The sequence below is a fragment of the Nycticebus coucang genome, chromosome 7, assembly GCF_027406575.1.
Source record: "Nycticebus coucang isolate mNycCou1 chromosome 7, mNycCou1.pri, whole genome shotgun sequence".
Lineage (NCBI taxonomy): Eukaryota > Metazoa > Chordata > Mammalia > Primates > Lorisidae > Nycticebus > Nycticebus coucang.
In genome coordinates this window covers 78,597,710-78,621,710 of record NC_069786.1, presented here as the reverse complement: position 1 = coordinate 78,621,710, position 24,001 = coordinate 78,597,710, and the positions used below count along the sequence as shown (strand labels likewise).

General features: G+C 37.8%; 1 pseudogene; it reads right to left on the bottom strand.

Moving 5' to 3' along the window:
- Window positions 1-211: 211 nt before the first annotated feature.
- LOC128591088 (uncharacterized) lies at window positions 212-319 on the bottom strand (annotated as a pseudogene).
- Between the last annotated feature and the right edge of the window lie 23,682 nt (window positions 320-24,001).

The following is a 24,001-nucleotide window of genomic DNA, read 5'->3' as shown; positions in this document are numbered from 1 at the left end:
GAACCATGTGATGGCTTGATCTGCATAAGGAAAGAAGGATTCAATCAAGCTAATTAACAGATGCATCACCTCACTAACTTAACATTTTTTTTGTGTTGAAGACATTAAAAATTTACTCTTTCAGCAGTTTTGTAATACCTTTATTAACTGTGGTTATCATGCCCTGCAATAGATCACTAAACTTTATTTCTCCAGTCTGACTGAACCTTGGTAAAAATGATGGGTAGATGGCAATGCCTGAATTGTGCAAGTTTTCAAGCCTCAGGGCCTCTTCCCTTTTTGTTGAGGGCAATGCTACCCTTCCTCCTTCATTGAAATCACCATTTTTATAGGTTAAAAAGGTCAAATGTTGGCAGCTTCATAAGGCTTAACTATGTAAAATAATATATAGCATATTAGTATACTATATAAAACATAATATGTATTATATACTTAGCTATGTTTTAGCAAAAATTCATGTACTGGGTAGGGTATGCTAGGAAGCCCTAAAACATAGATGAGTATATAATATAATGTATATTATATACTATATACTTATATAGTATATATTATATAGTATACTAATATACTACATTACATAGAGTATAATAAGCAATTTTATTAAACGTGGCTATAGGCTAGACCGTTCTTTTAGCCACATATTCTTATTATATTAGATTTTTACAAAACCTTGCAAAGTTGGTATTTTATTCCCATTCATGGAGGAGAAAATGGTGTGATTTGTTATTAGGTTCTGGTTTAGAACTGTGCCCTTTTCACTGTACAATGCTGCTTTCTCAGATGAGTTCAGAGGTGATCTCTCCACTTCCCCATACCTAGTTCATGAATTCTTCTTAAAACATAGCTAAGATTTAGACAAGCAACCTGTTAGACATACTAATGTTTACGCTTCCATTGAACACTCATTATCTGTAGATAAAACCCATTCTAATTTTGTATACTTTGTCATAAAACTTATTTCTATTGAAATAAAATCTCCCTCCCTATAATTTTTTCTTCTTACTGTTTCTGCACACGCTAGACAATCTAGAACAAGCCTGATTTCTCATGTACAAAGCAGCATTTCAAATTCACAACAGTAACTGTGTATTGCCACAACGCTTCGATGTCCCTAATTCTTAAAAACATTCCTGTATCACAGAAATTGTTAATAATGCAATTATGGTCTGTTATGTAATAAAAAGTGGCAATCCTGTCTGTTTATTAACTGTAGAATATGATTTAAGCTACCTGCTTTTCTGGGTGAAAACACAATAAGAAAACATTTGGGGAAAAAGATATTCATGCAAGCAAGGATTGGGCTTGTATGCATTTATTTTCTTTTAATTTTGAGTAAATGCAAATGCTTGTGCAAATAAGATATATTCCTGAATGCTGCCAAGTTGGCACCTTGGAATAAGAAATATATTTGTTCCATTTATTGATTAGAATATATAATTCTAGTTGTTAAGGCATCACTAAGTGTAAAGGAAGAAGATAAGAAAAGAAAATGCATAGCCGATATGCTGTACCATAAGCAATATCAATTTGGAAAGGCTTTTTAAGGTTTATTCCTAGTTGGGGCATATGGTATAGGCGGGCCCTGGACTGAGGGAACCACATGGGTTGAAAATGGACAGTAGGTTCATTACAGACACATTCAGGGGGAGACCTGAAGGAAAAGGGAGAGGACAAAGCTTCCTAATGGGAACTCGGACTGGTGCACCTGATTTTCCTTTTTAACGTGCAAGAAGCGGCCCAAGGTGAGAATATGTAGAGATTCTGGGGAGTGGCCAACTGTTAGGGGCTTCAGTGGAAAGACTAGAAAATTAGATGCAAGGAGGTGTGGGGGAGGCATGTGGGACATGTGGGGGTGGCACCAAGGATGAAGTTTTCATATTGCATGTTAATGGGCACCAAAAGCCTCTGCCATTGAAGAGGTATTGAACAAACAAGTCCACAAAATGACTCACCTGGTTGGTGTTAGGAATTGTCATTGGCCACCCCAAAACTAGCATGTGACCACATGCTCTCGGAGCAGCCACAGAGGCAGGGAGAGGCTGTTTAGCACCTTGGAACAGGATATGCATCTGTTCTGTTTATTGATTAGAATATATTAATGTAATTTTAGTCCATAAGTGTGGACTCCCATATCACAAGGCCAATGTGACTATTTCTACTTCTGAATTTCAACACTGAGCCCCTGGCCTGGTATTCTACTTGATGAGACCAACCTGTTACTTCATGGCAAATTGGCTACACTGGGCCCCTTCCACTCTAGAAAGGGTGGAGTCATCACAGGGATAGATACCTACTTTAAGTATATATTTGCCTTTTCTGCCTCAGCCAGCTGTGCTATCTTGTGTCCAACAATGGGAATCACTTCAAAATGAAAGAGGTACAGGGCCGGATCCATGACCAGAAGACCCACTGATTTTTTTTTTTTTTTTCAACACAGGGTTTTTCTCTGTCACTTGGGTAGAGTGCAGCAGCATCATGATAGCTCACTGCAACCTTAAACTCCTGGGCTCAAGCAATCCTCCTACCTCAGCCTCCTGGGTAGCTGGGACTAGAGGTATGTGCCACCACACCTGGCTAATTTTTCTCTTTCTTTTCTTTTCTTTCCTTTCTTTCTTTCTCTTTCTTTTTTTTTCTTTCTTTCTTTCTTTTTTGGACACAGAGTCTTGCTCTTACTCAGGATGGTTTGAGACTCCATCAAGTGATCCTCCTGCTACAGCCTTCTAGAGTGCTAGGATTACAGGTGTGAACCACCATGACTGCAGGATCCACTGATCATATCATGTACCACACCACCCTGAGGACTGGACCCTTGACTGGACCATGGAATTCCCTGACCTTCTGTATCACACCATGCAGAAGCAGCTAACCTCAGAGAGTGCTGAAACAACCTTCTGAAGGCATACTTAAGCTTCCCCTCAGGGGAAAAGCTCTGAAAAGATAGGACGCCAAACTTCAGGATGCAGTGTGTGTGTTGATTCCGACACTTTCACATGGTGCTGTGCTATAGGAACCAAGGAGTAGAAGCATCCCAAACTGCTTTGCTACCCACATTCTGTTTTCTGTCTATCTCAGGTAGTGTTTTCTTTCATAATTCACATTCTCCCATAGGGAAAAGACCATAAATGAATAGCTATCTGGACATATCTAACCCAGTGACCTACATAATTAAGCACATAATGCATGCATAAAATGATAATTGTGGAAGTCGTATTGAAGTAAAAAAAAAAATTTGTTGCCCCTCCCTGCCAGATCCTTCCCTATAGAGCTCCTCCTAGAGAGCTGTATAATACTTTCTACCAGAAGATATCAGCATTGGCCATGTGATTTGATTTGCCCAATTATCTGTGAATAGAAGTGATATAGGCCTCTTCTGAACAGAAGCTTTAAGCACCATCGTGAGATCTACCCTTTTCCCCTTTTGTCATAAGAAAGCCAGTGTTTCAAATAAGGGTTGCTCTGGGCGGCACCTGTGGCTCAGTGGCTAGGGTGCCGGCCCCATAAACCAAGGGTGGAGAGTTCAAACCCAGCCCCAGCCAAACTGCAACAAAAAAATAGCCAGGCATTGTGGCAGGCACCTGTAGTCCCAGCTACTCATGAGGCTGAGGCAAAAGACTCGCGTAAGCCCAGGAATTGGAGGTTGCTGTGAGCTGTAACACCACAGCACTCTACCGAGGGTGACAAAGTAAGACTCTGTCTCTACAAAATAAATAAATAAATAAGAATTGCTCCTTCCACTCAAAGATTCAGTGCAAAGGATCCATGGCAGTCATGTAGAATGAGAAATAACCCTTTGTTACAAAGGGATTTTGGAGTTATTATTCCTAAAACATACCAAAATCCACCTGGTATAGTTGGATATTTGTCCCCTCTAAATCTCATGTCGAAATTTGATGCCCAGTGTTGGAGATGGGGTTAGGTAGGAGGTATTTGGGTCACGGGGGTAGATGACTCAGGAAAGGCTCGGTGCTGTCCCCATGGTGATGAGTTAGTTAGTTCTTTCTCTATAAGTTCCAAGAGCCAGACATCTCCTTCTCATTCTCTCTCCTCCACCTCCTGCCAGGTAGCCGCCTCCCTTTCACCTTCTGCTGTGACTAGAAACTTCCTGAAGTCCTCCTCGAAAGCAGATCTTGGTGCCACGCTTCAAGGACAGTCTGCAGAACTGGGAGCCAAATGAAGCTCTAGTGTCTATAAATTAGCCAGCCTCAGGTATTCCTTTATCAGAACACAATAGACGAAGATACCACCTTAGCTGATACAGTCACGACAGTGTCATGTTTGCAGGCACTGTTCCATTTCAGTGTGTGTATCCGTTCACAAACTCGGGTTATTGAAACAGTGCAAATCTTTATTTCCCTGATTTCAACTGAACTCCTTTCTTTGAAGCTTAAACTTTTGGAAACCAAATTTAGGATAATTTATGGTTTTCACTGTGGTATGCACCCCTTCTCTGACAAGGAAGCACAGAGTCAGCCACTGAGGTTAATACAGAGAGGAGGGAGAAGCTAGAAAACAATAAGGGGAAAACAAACTCAAATTTCAAATCATTATTTAGCTACACTGTTAAAGTATGGAGCAATGGAAAGTGAGAAAAGACTATAAAGTGTACTGAAGTCAGCTCAGCATATTTTATTTGTCATAACTCTTCTTTTATTAAAGCCCTAGGAATTCTTAGTTTACTACTACAAATGTACTGAAAGGAAATGTAAAAATAGTATTACTACATTTTGCTTGAATTTTTTTTAACTTTTCTTCTTTTTCAGACCCTGAGGACACTCAAGCATGTTTGGCTGTTATTTTTAAAAACTAAAATCTGCTTGTAATTTCCATCTTTCCACAATTTTCTGCAAAATGAAACATATGAAGGAATAAAGAAAGTTTCATTGGTTGCCAAATATCTTCTGTCAATAACATCTGGATATTTAGAACATCTGCATAGCTGACAATCTTTCAACTTTTCATCTGGATGTTTGGTAAACATGGAGATCATGTTTTCTTTCTAAGTCTAATTCTTATTCTTATCAGCATGTTATATTCTAATAGCATATTTAATATTCCTATCATCCTACTGTTTTATCAAGTAAAATATGAATACTATTTTGGAGCAAAACAGCCAATTGTTTAATTTATAGTGCATGCTCAAGTTCTGACAGTTAAAAGGAAAGATTTTTGGTGAATTCTTTCTACATTGCAATTAATCTATTTCAAGCGAGATTAACAGTAGAATATACCAAAGCACTCAGTTCACATTCGGCAGTGTCTGTTGTGTATACCCTTTATGTGAGAGGAGAGAATTGCATTCTTTGGCCAGATGCTGATATAGTCCTATAGCATCTGCATGAATGTCTGTTTGGCACTTAGAGTAAAGGGAGATATTTCATTGTACTCTTGGGGTTATGAACATGGAGATAAGCACCATAATCATCCTGTGCAAAAACTCCACAGGGCTTAGTTACATGTTTTTCCCTTGTCAACATCTGTCAAGAACCACATGTCGATTACCACTCCATCTTTTCTCAGGTAATAAAGAAATAGAGAACTCCCAAAAGAACAGTCTTTATCTTCCCAACAATATGCCCCAGGCCTTTGCTTTTGGATCTAACCCTTATAAATTTTTGTCATTATCTACTTACAGGGATCTTGGCAAACAAAGAGACTTGAATGGAAGAAAAAGGAGTTACTTTCTGCCACAAGGAACCCCATGTGAGTGCAGGTTTTCAAATACCTAAAGAAAGCCAGCATATATTTAACTAAGCTATTTCACTTTTCTAAGAGCCATGCTTATATAAACTAGTAAGGTCACGCAATTACTGATTTCTACCCAGTCTCATTCTTTTATGTTTGTATGGTTTTATCACATTTTATTTTTCAACTTATTTATTGTCTCATACTAATGTATGTGAATGCCTTGCCTAGCAAAAAGCCCTTATAAAGTAGTGATCAGTTAAATGCTGATGCTGTACTGTATAGCCAATATTATTATGCCTAAGGTGAGATCTGTAGCCACCTATGCTTCAAAATAGATCACGTGAGAGACAAGTTACATTTTGTTTTCTTGGCAATTTTGTTTTCTTCTAAGAGACAACCAACAAAAATAGACAGAATTCTTATTTTAGCGGTATCTTCTCATGAAAATTGTTTATTCATCATACAATGTTAAATCGTCATTTGCCCTCATTTCCAAATGTACCACTTTTTATGGCTTTCAGATGCAAACTTATAATGAGCTCAAACAAGGTTGGTACCATCTGAAATTCGGTGAGCGCAGAAGCAGAGAACTCATTAAAAGATATAAATGCATCCCTACGGTTTCTCTGGAAAGAAAATGGTTGGGAAAAGTTATTCACCAAATTTCACAGGTGGTCAGCCCGAGACACCCTGAGGGTCTGTGTTCTGTTGTTAGCATTCCAGCTTGGCTTTTCTCCCACCAAGATTTAACAGATTATGGTTTTTCTACTATCAGTTGATTAAAGTTTTTGAGACCTATTATAAGCACAGTATAGTTCTAGATGCTAAGAACCAGTTGTAATACCAAGAAGACCCAGAGCTTGCCTTCACTCTCATAGCTTGTACAAAAATTTCTATGTGGTGGATTCAAGGATGGCCATAAATTCCTTTTTGCTTTTTCCATCCAACAATGAATTCTCTTTCCTCACCCCTTTAATCTGAGCTGACCTCATGACACCTTTAGCCAATAGAATGTAGCAGAAATAATGTTGAAGCAGTTTCGGGCCTGGTTCTTAAGAGGATTGGGAGCTTCCATTTTCTCCTTTTTAAAAGACATCCCCAGACTGTAAGGAAGCCCAGACTAGCCCTTAAAAAGAGGCCATGTAGAGAGATCTTGGAACAGGAAAATCCATGCAAAAGGGGCTACATGAAGGAGAACTGAAATACACAGGGCCCCAGGCATGTGAGAGAGGCCTGCTTGTGCCTTCAGCCAATATCAAGTAGAGCAGAGAACCTACAGAGCCTTGAGAAATAACAAATTTATTCTTGTTTTAAACCTCTGCACTTTCGGAGTGTTTGTTACACAGCAAAATTTAACTGATACAGCTTTTAAGTAAATATACCTAACAAAATTTGCAGAGAAACATATAGGAATATTAAATGAGTATATCCAAGGAATTCCAAATAGAGGGGTGATCAGAAGTCACAGGAGGCAGTTCCATCTGATGGCTTCGGAGTCAAACCTATGTTTGAATCTCTACTCCACCACCTATTACCTCTATGACCTTGGGCTAGTTAAGACATTCCCTGGGATTCAGTTTCTTAGTCTATACAATGGAAATAATAATTCCTACTTCACAGAAGTATAATAAAGGTAAGCAAATTAGATAATATATGTAAAGTTCTTACCATAGTGCATCATTCAGAGTAAGAACTAAGTGCTAGTTATTGTTCTAAAAAGAATCATGAAACAGCTTTCTGAAGAAGATGAATTTTGATTTGCTTAAAAAATAATCTAAAGAACTTAAATCTATATTAATGATACAGATTTGAGTTCAAATGTCCCTGAGTCCCCAAATATAATTCAGTTTTCTCTTCTTCCTAGTTAGATTATGAACTTGTACTCGTTTGTATTAGGATAGGCAATTAAAATCATTTTCAAAAAAGTCTCTGTGGCAGAGTCTATGGTGTATTTTCAATCTCATGTCCTTTCCTCTGCACGCACAATTAGATGTAGCAAGGCCAGGAGACTGAGTTCTGGCTCTTGGAATGTGGGGCAACATGATAAACAGCATTCCTAGGACTGCTCTATAAAAACTTGCCACCTTCAATATCTATGTAATGTCCCCTTAAACTGGTTGGAACAGAAGTCCCTGTTGGGTCACCCATGGAATCTACATGTAGAAGGTGGTGGATCTTCAAGATGGATGGAGGTCCTTAAAAGCAACTCAGAAGAGAGCTGCCCTACCAGGAACCACTCTGCTGGGCTATGTCCTGAGTAGGAAATAGTTTTACATTAAGCCACTCATATTTCAGCATTTAGGTATTATAGCAGCTAGCATTGTCAAAACTATGCAATTTTAATGGCATTCTTATGATAGTGCACAATCCTTTACATTATTATTTTTCTACCTCCATTATCCATTCTTTTTCACAAAAATAAACATGAGTTATCTTTCATTTCATTATGCCCTCCTCACTTCCATGAATTATCTTTTTAAAATTTTGTCTCTACTATGGCCACTAAGTTATGTATCTTCTCTCAAGAGCTGTATACATTCTTCTCTAATGAGTTCCCTCTAAGTAAATGGAAATAGAATGTTGGCCCTTCCCTTTTTCTTAACAGCCATTTCCATTTATTTTCAAACATGTGACCTAACATTCATAGCAAGGTCTCTGGATATAGGTGAATAATAAGTTTCTATAAAATGGTGGATTATTTTTAAATATTTAAAAATAAATGATAATTTGTAACTATTAATAGCTATTTTCATTGACTACTTAATTATGCACAAGGCACTGAATATTTTATGTTGATTAAATTTTACAGTCCTCATACTGAACTTATGCAATAAGTATTATTGTCTCTGTTGTGAAGATGGGACAACAAAGATGCGGAGTGTTCGGCAATTTGCCAAAGTCACAATTTTCCGGTTCATGGAAGAGCTAGAAATCTGAAGCCAGAGACTCTTCTCTTAATTATACCCTCCCTGGCTTCTAACACATGGCTCACATCTATAATCTTAGCCCTTTGGGAAGCTGAGGCCCAGGTAAGAGGATCACTTCAGGCTGGGAGATGGAGACCAGCCTGGGCAACATAACAAAGCCCTTATTTCTATAAAAATATTTTTTAAAATGTGCTGGATGTGGTGGTGAGCACCTGTCATCATAGCTACTCAGGAGGGTGAGCCAGAAGAATTGCTCCAGCCTAGGAGTTTGAGGTTGCCGTGAGTTATGATTGTGCCATCGCACTCTAGCCTGGGTGCAACAGTAACAGTAATGCTTTGTCTCAAAATTAAAAAAATAGTTAAGTTACTAATAAATAAATACTACTGTATAAATAGGAGTTTGCAAATGACAACAACAATAAATCTGAAAACTAGTTTGTGGAAAGGTGTGTGGAGAAGGATCTGAGTCTTCTGCCTTATGGAGATGAGGACACAGTACACACGGAGCAGAAAGAACCCCACCATGAGCACCTCTGGGAGAGAGCAGGTTGCCAGGGGAAGCAGGAGGAGGGCCATGAATGAAAGACACAGTGTAGCCCCATCCAAGCTGTTCTCTGGGTTAGTGCATTATGCATTGAGATGCTGCTACATTTAGATATGGCACAAAACATTCATATGCCAGGACAAATCACATAAACCAACATGACCTCCAAGACAACATTATTCTCTGATGCCACTTGCCTATGAGCTAACTCACATCGCAGAAATACAATATTACAGTAGAACAAACTGTAAGAGTTTGGCAATAATTATATGATTCTGAAAGCTATGATTCTGAAAGTTATGTATAAAAACCATTATTAAAATCTTTCTTATAGTTACACTGGAAGCTAGATTACAATTAATACAATTTTCAAGAGAGAACACATTAGCTAGTAAACTATATAAAGTATGCTATGTCACTTGTGCTACAACAAATACTTACAGAAATTTAAATAATAAAAATTATTTACCCCCAATATGTTGCTTCTCCATCAACAGTGATGGGAGTCCAAAGTAGTGATCACTTATTTAGAATCATCAATGTTCAATGGAGCTGCTATTACTGTTTCTGTTAAAATTTGATTATATCAAACTTTAGAAGACTGACTGCTAAAATTTTTATAATCAATTTTTATAATACATGTCAATGATATTTCACATTTATTCCTATATCCCAAGAGGTGGTAATATTTGGGTGTGACCTCAGCTCAATTTTGATTTAATTTTGTTAAAAATGAGCTTAATATGTCCCACCTCCAGCAGGTCTATGCTTGGTTGTAAAAGATTGATATGAGGGTACTATGGGTCACTACAAAAGTTTTGAGACAGACTGTCTTATGGTCCATTATTTCACTTACAAAAAACACAGTCGACGACTCCCTTTCTGATTCACCTGTCATTTAAATATTTGGTTGCAGAAGGGAGAGGCAAGATGGCTGACTGGAGCCAACTTTCCACAGAGGCTACGATCCACAAAGAGTTAATGGACAGAAGCTTATCAAGTAAGTTGATGGTTTGGAGCTGAGCCAAGAGATAAGATTGAAGAGTGCACATCACCCCTGCTGAGGCGAGCTGTTACCCTAAGGAAATGAACAATAACTGAGACTTCAACCCAGAGTCACTGATTCATTATGATTATACAGAGACAAGCTGAATATAAGACAGAGTCACCTAGCCCCACCACACCAAGCAGTGCCCCAGTGTCTCAGGCTGTAGGTAGTACTGTACAGGTCATTTGTAAAGTGTAGGGGAAAAGCTGCAGTCACAGTCCCAGCTCTTGGGCAAAGAGCTGGTTAATCACTACTCCAGGAGCCTCCAATCCAATTTCACCTTACATGCTCATATAGCCAAATGGTGGAAAGTAATCATGGGGAGTAATCAGTGGAAAAACTCTGGCAACATGAATAATTAGAGTAGATCAACTCCCCGAAAGGAATGACAAAGGAGACACAACAGAAGATCCCATTCATAAACAAATGGCTGAGATGTCAGAAATCAAATTCAGAATTTGGATTGTAAATAAGATTACCAGAATGGAGATAAAGATGGAATTAGAAATTCAAGGAGCAATTCAAAAGTTGTCTCAAGAATTCAATGAATTTTAAGACAAAAATCACCAAAGATTTTGACACCTTGAGAAAAGAAGTTGTGGCCCTCCAAGATATGAGAAATACAGTAGAGTCCCTCAGTAACAGAATGGAGCAGCCAAAAGAAAGGATTTCTGACATGGAAGACAAAGCTTTTGAATGATCCCAAATGCTCAGAGAGGTAGAGAAGTGGAGAGCAAAAATGGATCATTCTCTCAGAGAGCTGTGGGACAATTCCAAGAAAGCAAACATTCACCTTACAGGAATTCCTAAAGGCAATGAGGTTTTTTGAAAGGTCCAGATGCTCTACTCTAAGAGATAATCAAGGAGAACTTCCCAAACATGGCAAGAGATTCCGAAATTCAGATAGCAGACAGTTTCAGAACCCCAGTACAACTCAACCCAAACAAAGCATCTCTCAGACACATTGGAATTAATTTTGCCAAAGTTAATACAAAGGAGAAAATTCTCCAAGCATCCAGGTATAACCTACAATGAGAAGAATATTAGAATGACTGTAAATCTCTCTGCAGAGACTTTTTAAGTGAGAAGATGATGGTCACCGACCTTTAAGGTCCTAATACAAAACATTTTTCAACCCAGGGTCCTGTATCCAGCTAAACTGAGTTTCATTTATGATGGAAAAATTAAATACTTTAATGACATTCACATGTTGAAGAAATTTGCCATAACTAAACCAGCTCTCCAGGATATTCTCAGACCCATCCTCCACAATGACAAGCACAATGCTCTACCACTAAAGTAAACTCTCTCAGAAACTTTTGATCAAATCCCAACTTCCACCTTGGCTAAAGGATTAAAAATGTCCCCAGACTTTCAAAAAACTCGACAGCCAAAATACTACCAGGGTTATGAATACTCTCAATTAATGTGAATGACTTAAATTGTCCTCTAAAGAGGCACCGGTTGGCTGACTGGGTACAACAACTCAGGTCATATATCTGCTTCATACAAGAATCTCATCTTACCTTAATGGATAAATATAGACTCAGGGTGAAGGGGATGGTCATCTATAATTCAGGCAAATGGAAATTAGAAAAAAAGCGGGTGTTGCAATTTTATTTGCAGATACAATAGGCTTTAAACTGACAAAAATAAGGATGGTCACTTCATATTTGTTAAAGGAAACCACTCAATATGATGAGATTTCAATTATTAACCTTTATGCACCCAACCAGAATGTGCCTCAATTTATAAAAGAGACCCTAACAGACATGAGCAACTTGATTTCCTCCAGCACCATATAGTCAGAGATTTTAACACCCCTTTGGCAGTGTTGGATAGATCCTCCAATAAGAAACTAAGCAAAGAAGTTTTAGACTTTAAATTAACCATTCAACAATTGGATTTAACAGACATCTACAGAACATTTCATCCTAACAAAACTGAATATACATTCTTCTCATCAGCCCATGGAACATTCTCCAAAATTGATCACATCTTAGGTCATTAGTCTAACCTCAGCAAATTTAAAAGAATAGAAATTATTCCCTGCATACTCACACAAAAACATGAAAACTAAATAACCTTAGGCTGAATGATAGCTGGGTCATAGATGAGATTAAGAAGGAAATTACCAAATTTCTGGAACAAAACGATAGTGAAGACATGGATTATCAGAACCTGTGAGATACTGCAAAGGCAGTCCTAAGAGGGAAATTTATAGTGTTGTGAGCCTTCCTCAAGAGAACAGAAAGAGAGTAATTCAACAACTTAATGGGATATCTCAAGCAACTGGAAAAGGAAGAACATTCCAACCTCAAACCCAGCAGAAGAAAAGAAATAACCAAAATTAGAGCAGAATTAAATGAAATTGAAAAAGAAGAACTATACAACAGATCAATAAATCAAAAAGTTGGTTTTTTGAAAAGGTCAATAAAATAGATAAACCTTTGGCTAACCTAACAAGAAATAAAAGAGTAAAATCCCTAATTTCATCAATCAGACATGACAAAGACGAAATAACAACAGACTCCTCAGAAATTCAAAGAAGCCTTAATGAATATTACAAAAAACTCTGTTCTTAGAAATACGAAAATCTGGAGGAAATGGAACAATACTTGGAAGCACACCACCTTCTTAGACTTAGCCAGAATGAAGTAGAAATGTTGAACAGGCCTATATCAAGTTCTGAAATAGTGTCAGCTATACAAAATCTCCCCCCAGAGAAAAGTCGGGGACCAGATGGCTTCACATCAGAATTCTACCAAACCTTCAAAGTGGAACTAGCACCTACATTACTTAACCTTTTCCAAAACATAGAAAAAGAGGGAATACTTCCCAAAACATTCTATGAAGCAAGTAATCACCCTGATCCCCAAACCAGGAAAAGACCCAACAAGAAAAGAAAATTATAGACCAATATCTCTAATTAATTTTGATGGAAAAATATTCGATAAGATCCTAGCAAACAGAATCCAGCAACACATCAAACAAATTATACAGGGAACCACCCCTATGGAGCATATTGTAAGGGTACAAGTCAGATCTACCAAGTATCGAACATAAATATCTTAACACAATAAGTAATTGAGGTGAAAGCTATATTAATTAGTTTGATGTAATCATTCCAAATTGTATTAAAAAAAATCAAGACATTGTACCCCACAGAAGCATAGATGTATCCTTGATGTATGTGTATATGACTTAATAAAAGGGAAAAAAGCTTAATATTGATTTTAATACTCAGTCATATCACTTATTTGTTTTACTCTATTATTTTATTTTATTTTATTTTATTTTGAGACAGAGTCTCACTATGTCACCCTCAGTAGAGTGCCGTGGCATTACAGCTCACAGCAACCTCCAATTCTTGGGCTTAAGCAATTCTCTTGCCTCAGCCACCCAAGTAGCTGGGACTACAGGCGCCTGCCACAATGCCCGGCTATTTTTTGTTGCTTTTGTTTAGCTGGCATGGGCCAGGTTCGAACCCACCACCTTCAGTGTATGTGGTTGGTTCTGTTTTACTTTATTCTTTAATGAAGAAAATTATTAAGATGATTTCTTATAAATAATAGAACATAATTTCAAATACTATAAATTTGTGTTGTCTAATATGATAACCAGTCACCACATATTATTATTTAAATTAATTAAAATTAAATAAAGGTAAAAATGCAGTTTCTCAATCATACCTGCCAGAATTCAGGTGCTCAATAGTCACATGTGACAAGTGGCTACTGCATTAGACAGTGAAAGTATAGAATATACCCATAATTGCAGAAAATTCAACAGTTAAGTAATCATTCTTTTGACCTGTAGCTCTGTCAAATTTCTGAAAAAGCACAATGATTCATGCATGGGTCAATGCTGCTATTAGAAAATAGGAGAATTCCTTCAGGAATTCCTCCAATCAACACGCCTCCTTATTCTTTTCCTCTAAAGTTGGAAGTAGAGAAATATTCTTCTCTCTTGGTTTGGCTTTGTATGCTAGGGAGAGAATGAGCCCACCCAGGCACCCCTGGACACCTGGGCCAACTTCTGCAGACAAACAATATCAACACATCCGTGGCTCTTCTGATTTCAATATGCACCAGCCATCTTCCAACTGTCAGTATCTCCATTTCTTTGCCTCATTTTTTCAAAAACTTCTGTGAAGCACTCTGCCTGTACATCTGAAAGTCTGAAAATGCTCGAAGATTAACACCAAAAGAAATGTTCTAGTAACTTCCAGTAAATGCGAGAATACTCTAGTTCCCCCATGTGTTCTGCTGCATTTTCCAGAGTGGCCAATTCATTATCATGAATTGATAATGTGCCCTATATTGTCGCTATTGCCTTTTCCACATAACTTTTCCAAACCCGTCTTATGTTTATTTGCACCTGCAAATCAACCCCTTGCATGCAAATTCTTACCATAGGCTTTGCTTTTGAGGAAACCTAAACTAAGACAAAATCCAAATTGAGGAGTGAGAGGGAGAAGTGGAAAGGAAGAGGGGCTTGCAAAAATAAAGATAACTAACATTTGTAGTAAATATTAGATTGTGAACTCCATGGGGACAAGAATTGTGCTTTCATTTTCTATACCTGATGGCTAGTGCACACAAGGCCCTCAGCAAGTATTAAATCTTATAGCATTTCACAGACATTACTTCTTTGATATCCTATTAATCCTATCAATAATTGGTAGCTATTATAGCCATTTTACAGCTGAGTAAATTAAAGATCAAATACTTGAAATGAATTGCCCAAAGTCACACAGTTAGCAATGGTGTTCAGCCTGGAAACAGGGCTTCAGACTCGAAGCCCTATGCTCAGCTCTGCAGCTGGTGCCTTGGCTCACTTGAGCAGGCAATGCCATGCTTGCCCCCACCTCTGCCTAATTGAACAGGGCGAAGAATGTTATTTATTTGTGTTTCTGCTCATTGTTCTAAGTATGTGTTTTCAACCTCGTTTTCAGAAAACATGGCTCTTTAGGCTTGATCCCCAAAAAAGAAGAAGAAGATGGTACAACAGTGAGTTCCTTGGTTGCCCACGGGCTCATTACCAGAGTCCCAGCTTCTTCAGACTCACTCTGGAAAGTCTCAAGAGCCTACATTACCGTATATGTCCAAGGCAATGCCACGACTCTGGAACTCCCAAGGACTTCTGCATTTCAGGGGAGCTATTCCCCAGTTATGCATGCTGTTCTCAGTTCCAAACTTCCTGTTCTCTGAATCTTCTGCTTCGACTATTAGCTTATTCTTACCTGGAGTTTTATCTCAGGTCTGTGCCCTAAAAATGTTTTCTGTTTAAGAGGTAGGATGAGTTTTTCATCAAGCCTGTTGGCTCTAGAGAGACAATGCCTAAGTTAGAATTTTTTTTTATAGCTTTACTAGAAAGAGGGTGTGAGACCTTGGGCAATTTATTTTAAGTTCTCTATTTTAGTTTCCTAATCTGCAAAAAAAAGTAATTAAAGTTAGTACCCACCCATTTAAAATGTACCCACAGGTTGTTATGAGTAGTAAGTGAAACAACCTATGTAAAGCACCTTGCCCATTGTGACCACCTGTTTATGGTTGGATACCATCATTGGCTGCACATGCTGTGTGTTTGCTCCTTCCCCCACCCCTCTAAAGCCCAGTTTTGACTTGAAGAAACCTAAGTACTTATGGGATGACCTGGTTCCTCATTTATCTAGAAATGGAATTAGATTACTGGATTAACTCTTTCAAGATTAAAAGGAGCTCTGAGATTTAAGATTCTTAGGTTGAAAGCATGCATTTCTAACAAGTCTAGGAAGAAAGGCCTTTTGTATGTGGGTACTGCAAGGTGATAGAAACTGTTTGCCTCCCTGTAAAAGACAAGCAGTTTATCCGCCAGTTATTCCCAAGGCTGGGATGAATGTTCAGTGTGGGTTAACCACTGCACCCTGCTCACAAAGGCCAGACATATGATGGTAAGCACATGTATGCACGTGTTTTTATAATTAAAAGCTGAGAGAATGTTTTAAATACAAGTCTTCTCGTGAGGTCTATCTGTACGTTTTATGTGGTTAACTATGTGTATACTGTTCATTTCTTATAGTTTTTTCTCCGTAACCACCTTATTTTTAGAGTGGAGATTGTATAAGTCTATTAGATTACATTTACTGCAGCAAACATTTGGGTACAAAATCTGCTAATTTGTAAACCATTTTCAATGCATAAAAGTTAAATTCCACTTGACTATACATTTAATAAAGCACCTCACAAAGAACATAAATATATAAAACAGGAAAATACTCAGATAATATGAGCACTAAGGCATAAAACTTGAAGTAATGCTGCCTTAATTTCTTGTTCCAGCCTCTTCCACAGCAAAAACTCATTTTCAAGCTCATGGACACTTTAAAACTGAAAGGATTTTGAAAGAAAATCTGCTACCATCTTTCCTATAACCTGTGTTAAACTACAGTTCTCATGAAGACAAAGGATTTGGTCACACAATTGCAGTTGGCAGAAATATTTTTCTCAGCTTCTTTTTTTTTAAATTTCAGATCAATATGAAGTTAGGTTACACTGTTTGCATTTGTCAGGTAAAGTTCAAGTTGTAGTTGAACCCTTGCCCAGGGAGAATGCTGTATACCTTTACATTGTGCCCATTAGGTGAGAATTTACTAATTTTCCTCCCTCCTCCCCTCACCCCCTCCCTCTTCTCTCCTACCTCCCCCACTTGAATTTAGTTTTTCTCTCATGTGGGTGTGTAGTTATTTATCTAATGGTTTCATATTAGTATAGCATATATTGGATACTTGCTTTTCCATTCTCATGATATTTTACTAAGAAGAACGTTCTTCAACTCCGTCCAGGTAAATACAAAAAAAAAAAGTAAAGTCTCCTTTTTATGGCTGAATAGTATTCTATAGGATACATACACTACAATTTATTAATCCATTCGTGTGTTGATGAACACTTGGGTTGATTGCATGTCTTGGTGACTGTGAATTGAGCTGCAAATGTCCTTATGGTAAAATGATTGTTTTTTCTTCTGGGTAAATACATAGTAATGGGATTGTGAGATCAAAGGGAAGGTCTACTTTTAGATTTTTGAGGATTCTCTATACTTCTTTTCATGGAGGTTGTATTAGTTCACAGTCCCACCAGAGTGTAAAAGTGTTTCCTTCTCTCCATATCCATCCAGCATCTGTAGCTTTGCAACTATATAATGTGGGTTATTCTCACTGGGGTTAGGTGGTTTTGATTTGCATTTCTCTGATTATTAGGAATTATAAGCATTTTTGGATGTGTTTGGCCATTTGCCTTTCTTCTTCAGAGAGGATTCTGTTTATGTTTTTTGCCTACTTATAAATGGGATTGTTTGCTCTTTTCTTACGGATTAGTTTGAGTTCTCCACAGATTTTAGTTATCAGCCTTTTGTCAGATTCATACTCTGAAAATATCTTTTCCCATTCTCAAGGTTGTCTGTATGTTTTTATTGTTGTATCTTTAGCTGTGCAGAAGCTTCTTATTATCAAACAAGATGGAGTCAGACTCACTGGACAGAAAAACATTCTGCTGTAAGAAGCCTGCCTTTCTCCTTGGTTTGTTTATAAACTTTTAACAAACTGTCCTGAAGATGGCGCCGCGTGCCTAGCTATGTTACAAGCTACATCACTTTGGAATTCTTTCTGAAACCACTAACTCCTAACGGCTGCACAGACTTACAGAAAGATCCGTAATTGCTACCTTGAAATGGTATTAGTGTATTAAATGTGACGATGACACTAAGTCACCCGAAGAATAATATTATTTGATTGTCTCTAAATTTTCTGTTAGGAGAAAGGATTGCAGAAAAAAAGTACAGTTAATGCTATTCTGAATGAGATCATGTCATGTTCTGAAAGGCAACGTCCATCTCTAATCTTGTTCATTCTCCTTTTTTCCCTATTTGTAGTCAATGGCACCAACCATCCATCAAGTTGCTGGAGGGAGAAATTTGAATAACGTCCTTGATGGTTCTCTCTATTTTAACCTGCTGCATCAGCAACCCTGTATCCAACCAACCACACATTCTATCTATCCTAATCCCTAATGTCCTCAAGTATATCCATGCCTCTCCATTCCCACTTCTACCAGTAAAGTCCAGAAGCACCATCACCTCCTCTTTGCACTGCTTCAGGAGCATGCTAACATTTCCCCTTTATCATAGCTTGCTCCTGTGAGATTTCACAAAGGCAGACAATTTTCTATGGCTCCCTAGTGCCTCCTACCTGTGTAACTCATGTTCACCCTTCAGCTCTCAGCACAAGCATTATTTCCTCGTGGAAGGAAGATCCCTAGTGTACATTAGGATGCACCACTCTATAATTCTATAGAGTACACTTTCCTAATTTTAATAGTTAGCTCATGTTATCATAATTACTCACTTATTTCCCCCACACACACTAGATTATAAACTTTATGAAAGCAAGGGCAATGTTCTTATATAACATTCTTACAATGATTTATAAGGCCTGTGTCACCTGCCTCTGTCTCCTCACCTTTCTGACTTTATCACCTGCAACTGTCTTTCATTTCTTTGCTTCAACCTCCTTACTTGTTCCTCTAACCTGTTTCCTATAGCCTTTGCACCTGCTATTTCTTCTACCTAGAATGCACTTCTCCCATCTTTCTGTGTGCTTTTCTCCCTTACCTGCTTCAATTTTTTATTCCAGTGCTTCATTCTCAGTAGAGTCTTGTGTGACCAGCCAATCTATTCCTTCTCCACTCACTATCAATGTTTCTATCCTATCCCTCCTGAGGTCTTAAGCACTATGAAATACTTTTCATAGTTTATTGTCTGTCTCTACCAGAATGTAAACTTCATAAGGGCAGGGATTTTTGTGCACAAAGTTGTCAGTGGAATCGTTCATCCTAGCCCTGCCCTAGTGATTTCATAGACTGATTCTTCTCCTCTATCTTGGTACTAAATTATTCTAATTTGTAAGCAGAGAGAATTTTATCTTCACCTGGAAATTCTTCTCTCTCTCTCTCTCAGATTACTTTTGTTTCCTATTTCTAGAATAAGTATCTTTTAGGAGATGAAGAGGTAGAGAAATCAGAACTAAAAATAAATCTTCCCATGAAATTATAAAAGCAGAAATACTGAGGTCTTTTAAGTTTTAGTTGCTTCCAAATTAAAAAAAAAGTATTGAAAACGAAAAGAACACTTGGTGTGAGGCCAGAGCTGCCAGTCTTACTAAAAAAGGATGCCACTTGGCCAGCTCCTGAGATCCCTTATCTTTCTGTTATTTGGTGAAACACTCAGATAAACTCTGGTTCCCTCAAGTCACTGAGGCACCTTTTATACAGAAATGAACATAGTTGCCTGGCTTTATGACTGCTTGATCACTGGGTAGAAATGTGAGGTTTCTAAAGCCAAGCCAGCTGTGCATTTAGATGGAGCCCAATTTCCTACCCAGGAAATGACAAAGAAGAATCAGGTTGAATGACAGCAATGTGAGTATGCTGACATTTTGTAGAATTCCAGCATCCTGCAATGATCAACAACTCCAGGGGAAAACAACATTCAGTCTCACAATGTGTAAGAATGATTCATAGCGAATGATTTACCATAGATGTTTGATTCAGCCTCCATTTTTCGAGTTGTAAGATGAGTAAACAGATGCTCACCACCCTTAATTTCAAGAGAATATCATATTGCACTGCAATTAAGCACAGTTCTATATGAATATGTAAAATATTTTTGCAGAGAAAACTAAAAACAATCATTTCTGGTGAAAAATAGAAGTAAAAGTATGTGTAAATATCTTACTATACTAAAACTTGAATGTTTGATAGAACATAAATATCCCAGTCAATTAAAGCCAAAAGGAAAGGTGAAAATCTATTGCTATATTTGAAAGACCACGCATGTCATTCATTGTTACAAAATAATACAAAGCTTACAATGAAAAGGAGTTAAAGAGGATACTATTTTAGAGACTTTAACAATGGTGAGGATATGGGTAACAATTAGGCTATAAATGATCAAGATCATGTTTGACCAGTATTTATTATATGATTCAAAATATTGCTAGAAGAATTGAAATGTTCCCAACATAAAGAAAAGATAAATGTTTGAGGTGATAGATATCCCAGTTACCCTTATTTGATCATTACACAAAATGTGCGTGCCTCAAAAAAACTCAGGAACCTTGAAAATATGTACAAATATTATATATAAAAAAAAGTTTGAGGAAAGGAAGAAGAAAACAGGTGTCATCAATTAGGAATTCCTGCAGTGAAGTTCAATAGATAAGTAATGAAAAGCTTGGTAATTTAATTAAAATAGGTCTCCCGCCCTGCAGAAAATAGAGAGAGACATGGGACGAGAAAGGATGACTTCCTGCGAAAGAATTCTCCATGACTGAGAGAGATCAGGTGGAAAGGGCAGAGGTGTGGGCAAGGTTCAAGAGAAAGATAAAAAAAGATGGCCGAGGAATGAATGAGATTATAAAAACAAAGCTATGCAATTTTCTTCTTTGTTCCAAAGCATTACTCTCTGAAATTGGGTAAAGGGATTATATGTTTAACAATTTCTTCATATTAAGAGAAAGATTCAGACCAAGCAGACTGGAATAGAGGAGATGTTTCTTAAAATTCCTGCAGAGAGTCCACTTAACAAAAGCCTACATAGTAAAAGTTTTTAACTAATGATAGGGAAATCTACAGTCATTTCTACTTGGCCTTGGAGGTGATTACCCTGCATCTTGATCAGAAAAATAGCATTAATGAGTTCTAGACTTGGTTCAAAGATAAACTGATTGGAGGAAGGAGTAAATTCTAGGAAAAAGAATTGCCTGCCTGGTCCCATTTTGGGATAAATTTTCTTTATATTATATAACTTTTAGATTTTAGATTGATATAAGGTTACAAATAAAAACCATAAGACTGCCTGACCCAGTCTCACCCTGTGGAGTCCAAAAAGTGTGAACAAATAGAAATTGGTTTTCTTAAAATATGTGCCACTGAACACTGTTCTTTGGTTAAAAAAAAAATTGTTTATATATATGTGTATATAAAGTTTGTGTACAAATTTACTATGTTAAACTACTTTAAATTGCACACAAACTTTATGTCCACCCTGTACATTAGGATTTCTGTATTAAATAAAAGAAAACAAGTTTTGTTATTGTCAGGAGACTTGGTCTTTTGTGGTCCCTGAGCATACCTATGCATCCTTCCTGGGTATATCAACATTAAAAGACCCTGATAACTCTTCCTGGGACGTTTCTTATGATTGTGTTTGCAGTGAGACATCTTCCAACAGTCAATTATTTTTTGTTGTTGTTTTTGTTTTTTTGACAGAGTCTCACTTTGTCCCCCTGGGTAGAGTGCTGTGGCATCATAGCTCACAGCAACCTCAAACATTTGGGCTTAAGCAATCTTCTTGCTTCAGCATCCCAAGTAACTGGGACTACAGATGCCTACCACAATGCCTGGCTATTTTTTAGAGATGAGGTCTTGCTCTTGCTCAGGCTGGTCTCAAACCTGTGAGCTAAGGCAATCCACTAGCCTCAGCCTCTCGGAGTGCTAGGATTACAGGCATGAGCTACAGCAGCACACAGCTCCAACAGGCAATCTTAAGAGAGGGGGATAATTCTTGCTCTGAGATAAGAACAGTCTTGCTAGAAAAAAATGTTGGATTTTCCCAAGCTCAAAGTTGAATTACCTGGCTGCAATACAAACCTGTTGCATATGCAGCACTCACTGGGTCCCCTCTCCTGGTCCTTACGTCTTGGGAGGCAAGTGGAACCAAGGCAAGCATGATGTTCATGCTACTTGCAGCGCTGTAATACTGCTGCTTGTCACCTTCTTCTGCCAGCATCCATGACAAGGTGATAGGATATCTTGTTAGCTTGGAAGTGAGGTAATATCCCTGACCCTGACAATTACTACAGAATTTTTTAGGACCTTTACTCTGTTAAAATCACTGTGATCCTCCAAAGGGCTGGCATAGTACAAACCATTTCCCAAATTTATTTAATCATGCAAATTCATTCTCCTATATAACAGTTAAAAGAATTAAGATTTTGCAATACATACCTTGGGAACCCCTACTCTAAGAACACTAATGCAGGTCTGAGTAGAACATGTACAGAATTCAAAAAGACCAGCTTTTCCAAATGCATCTTTCTAGGGCCTGCTATGCCTCCCACAATTCCCACCATTTGAATGATTCATTTGGTAAGTGCTGTATTTCCAGAAGGTCCCCATTAAAATTCAAATATGTTACGTGGAGGTGTAGTACAGTAATATATTAATTCCTTAACACAGATTGCAAAAGAGGAGATCCAGAGAGAGAGAAAGTTTAGCTCTGACAGAATGAGGAAGGTTGGCTTTAGGTTAGGAAAGGTCTGGGATTAAATTTGTGTCTGTGTAGAAAAGGCAAAATAGAAGCACGGCAGAAATGGGTCCTCTGGGGTGGCACCTGTGGCTCAGTGGGCAGGGTGCGGCCCCATATACTGAGGGTGGCAGGTTCAAACTCAGCCCCAGCCTAACTGCAACCAAAAAAAAAAAAAAAAAAAAAAAAAATAGCTGGGCATTGTGGCCGGCGCCTGTAGTCACAGCTACTTGGGAGGCTGAGGCAAGAGAATCACCTAAGCCCAGGAGTTGGAGGTTGCTGTGAGCTGTGTGAGGCTCTGGCACTCTGCCGAGGGTGATAGAGTAAAACTCTATCTCTTAAAAAAAAAAAAAAAAAAAGAAAGAAAGAAACGGGTCCTCTTTTTCCTTCCATCTCTTCCCCAAGAGACTGGGCTAAGATTTATATTTAAAATGAGTTGCAAAATGCTAATCATGTCCCCTTTTATCTCTTCATTAATTTTCTGTTTGAACTGGAATATAAATTTGTCATTCACACCCAGTGAGTAGGTTCACATTTGAGTATTCAGTTGGGTTTTGTTTTTGTTTCTGTTTTTTAAGAAGCTTGAGTCAGCATCATTTTTGTGAGCAGAGGGAGGAAATGATAGGCTGTGAGGAAGATACTTTCAAAACAAACTTCCTTGAGGACCCTTCGGAAAGTAGCAAAATAGGACAATTAGGGTGTTGAACTTTAGCCTTTTATATTTTCTGGCTCTGCCTAATATGAGCCTTACTGGTCTGGTTTTACTACTGGCTTTTAATTTACATTTGTTTTGTTTATTTTATTGATTTTTGATTTTTTTTAAAGCAGGAAACTAGAAGATTTCCAGTATGTATGGTTCAATAGTTCTTCAAATTATGACAATTTCTGTCTGAAAACAATGCATATTTTAAGGTTCTTACTTGAATCACAACTTTCAAGAAGCTGTTTATCACATTCACTTAACTTGAACATGATTTTGCTAAGTTCTTATCACCATTTGGGAAAAGTTATTCAGAGAGAACACACGAAGAAATTTTGTATTTGCTTTCTTTAAAAGGAAAAAACTGTTATGTGTATTCAGCATTCTGAGCATTGTGCTACAAGGAACTGAGTGAGATTTTCCATAGAAAAAACATCTCATTCTCTGAGATGTTTACCATGCATTATACACACATCAGAGCCAGGACAACCACCATGTTACCCTACAATGGCATGTCAAACATCACCATGCCAGATGGGCTACCACACGAAATATGTAAGATGTTTCAGAATAGCCAAGTCAATTTCTTGGTGTTTTTCAGCCAGATCTAACATAATATAATCTCTTTCAAAGAAAGCATTTCTGGACCAGCCAGTTCTTCTTTCATGTTCAAGATCATTTCCCTCCAAAAACTCTGTAGGAAAGCTTGACCCTAGGGATAGATAGTGCATCAAAAGGTAGGTCATTCAATTCGG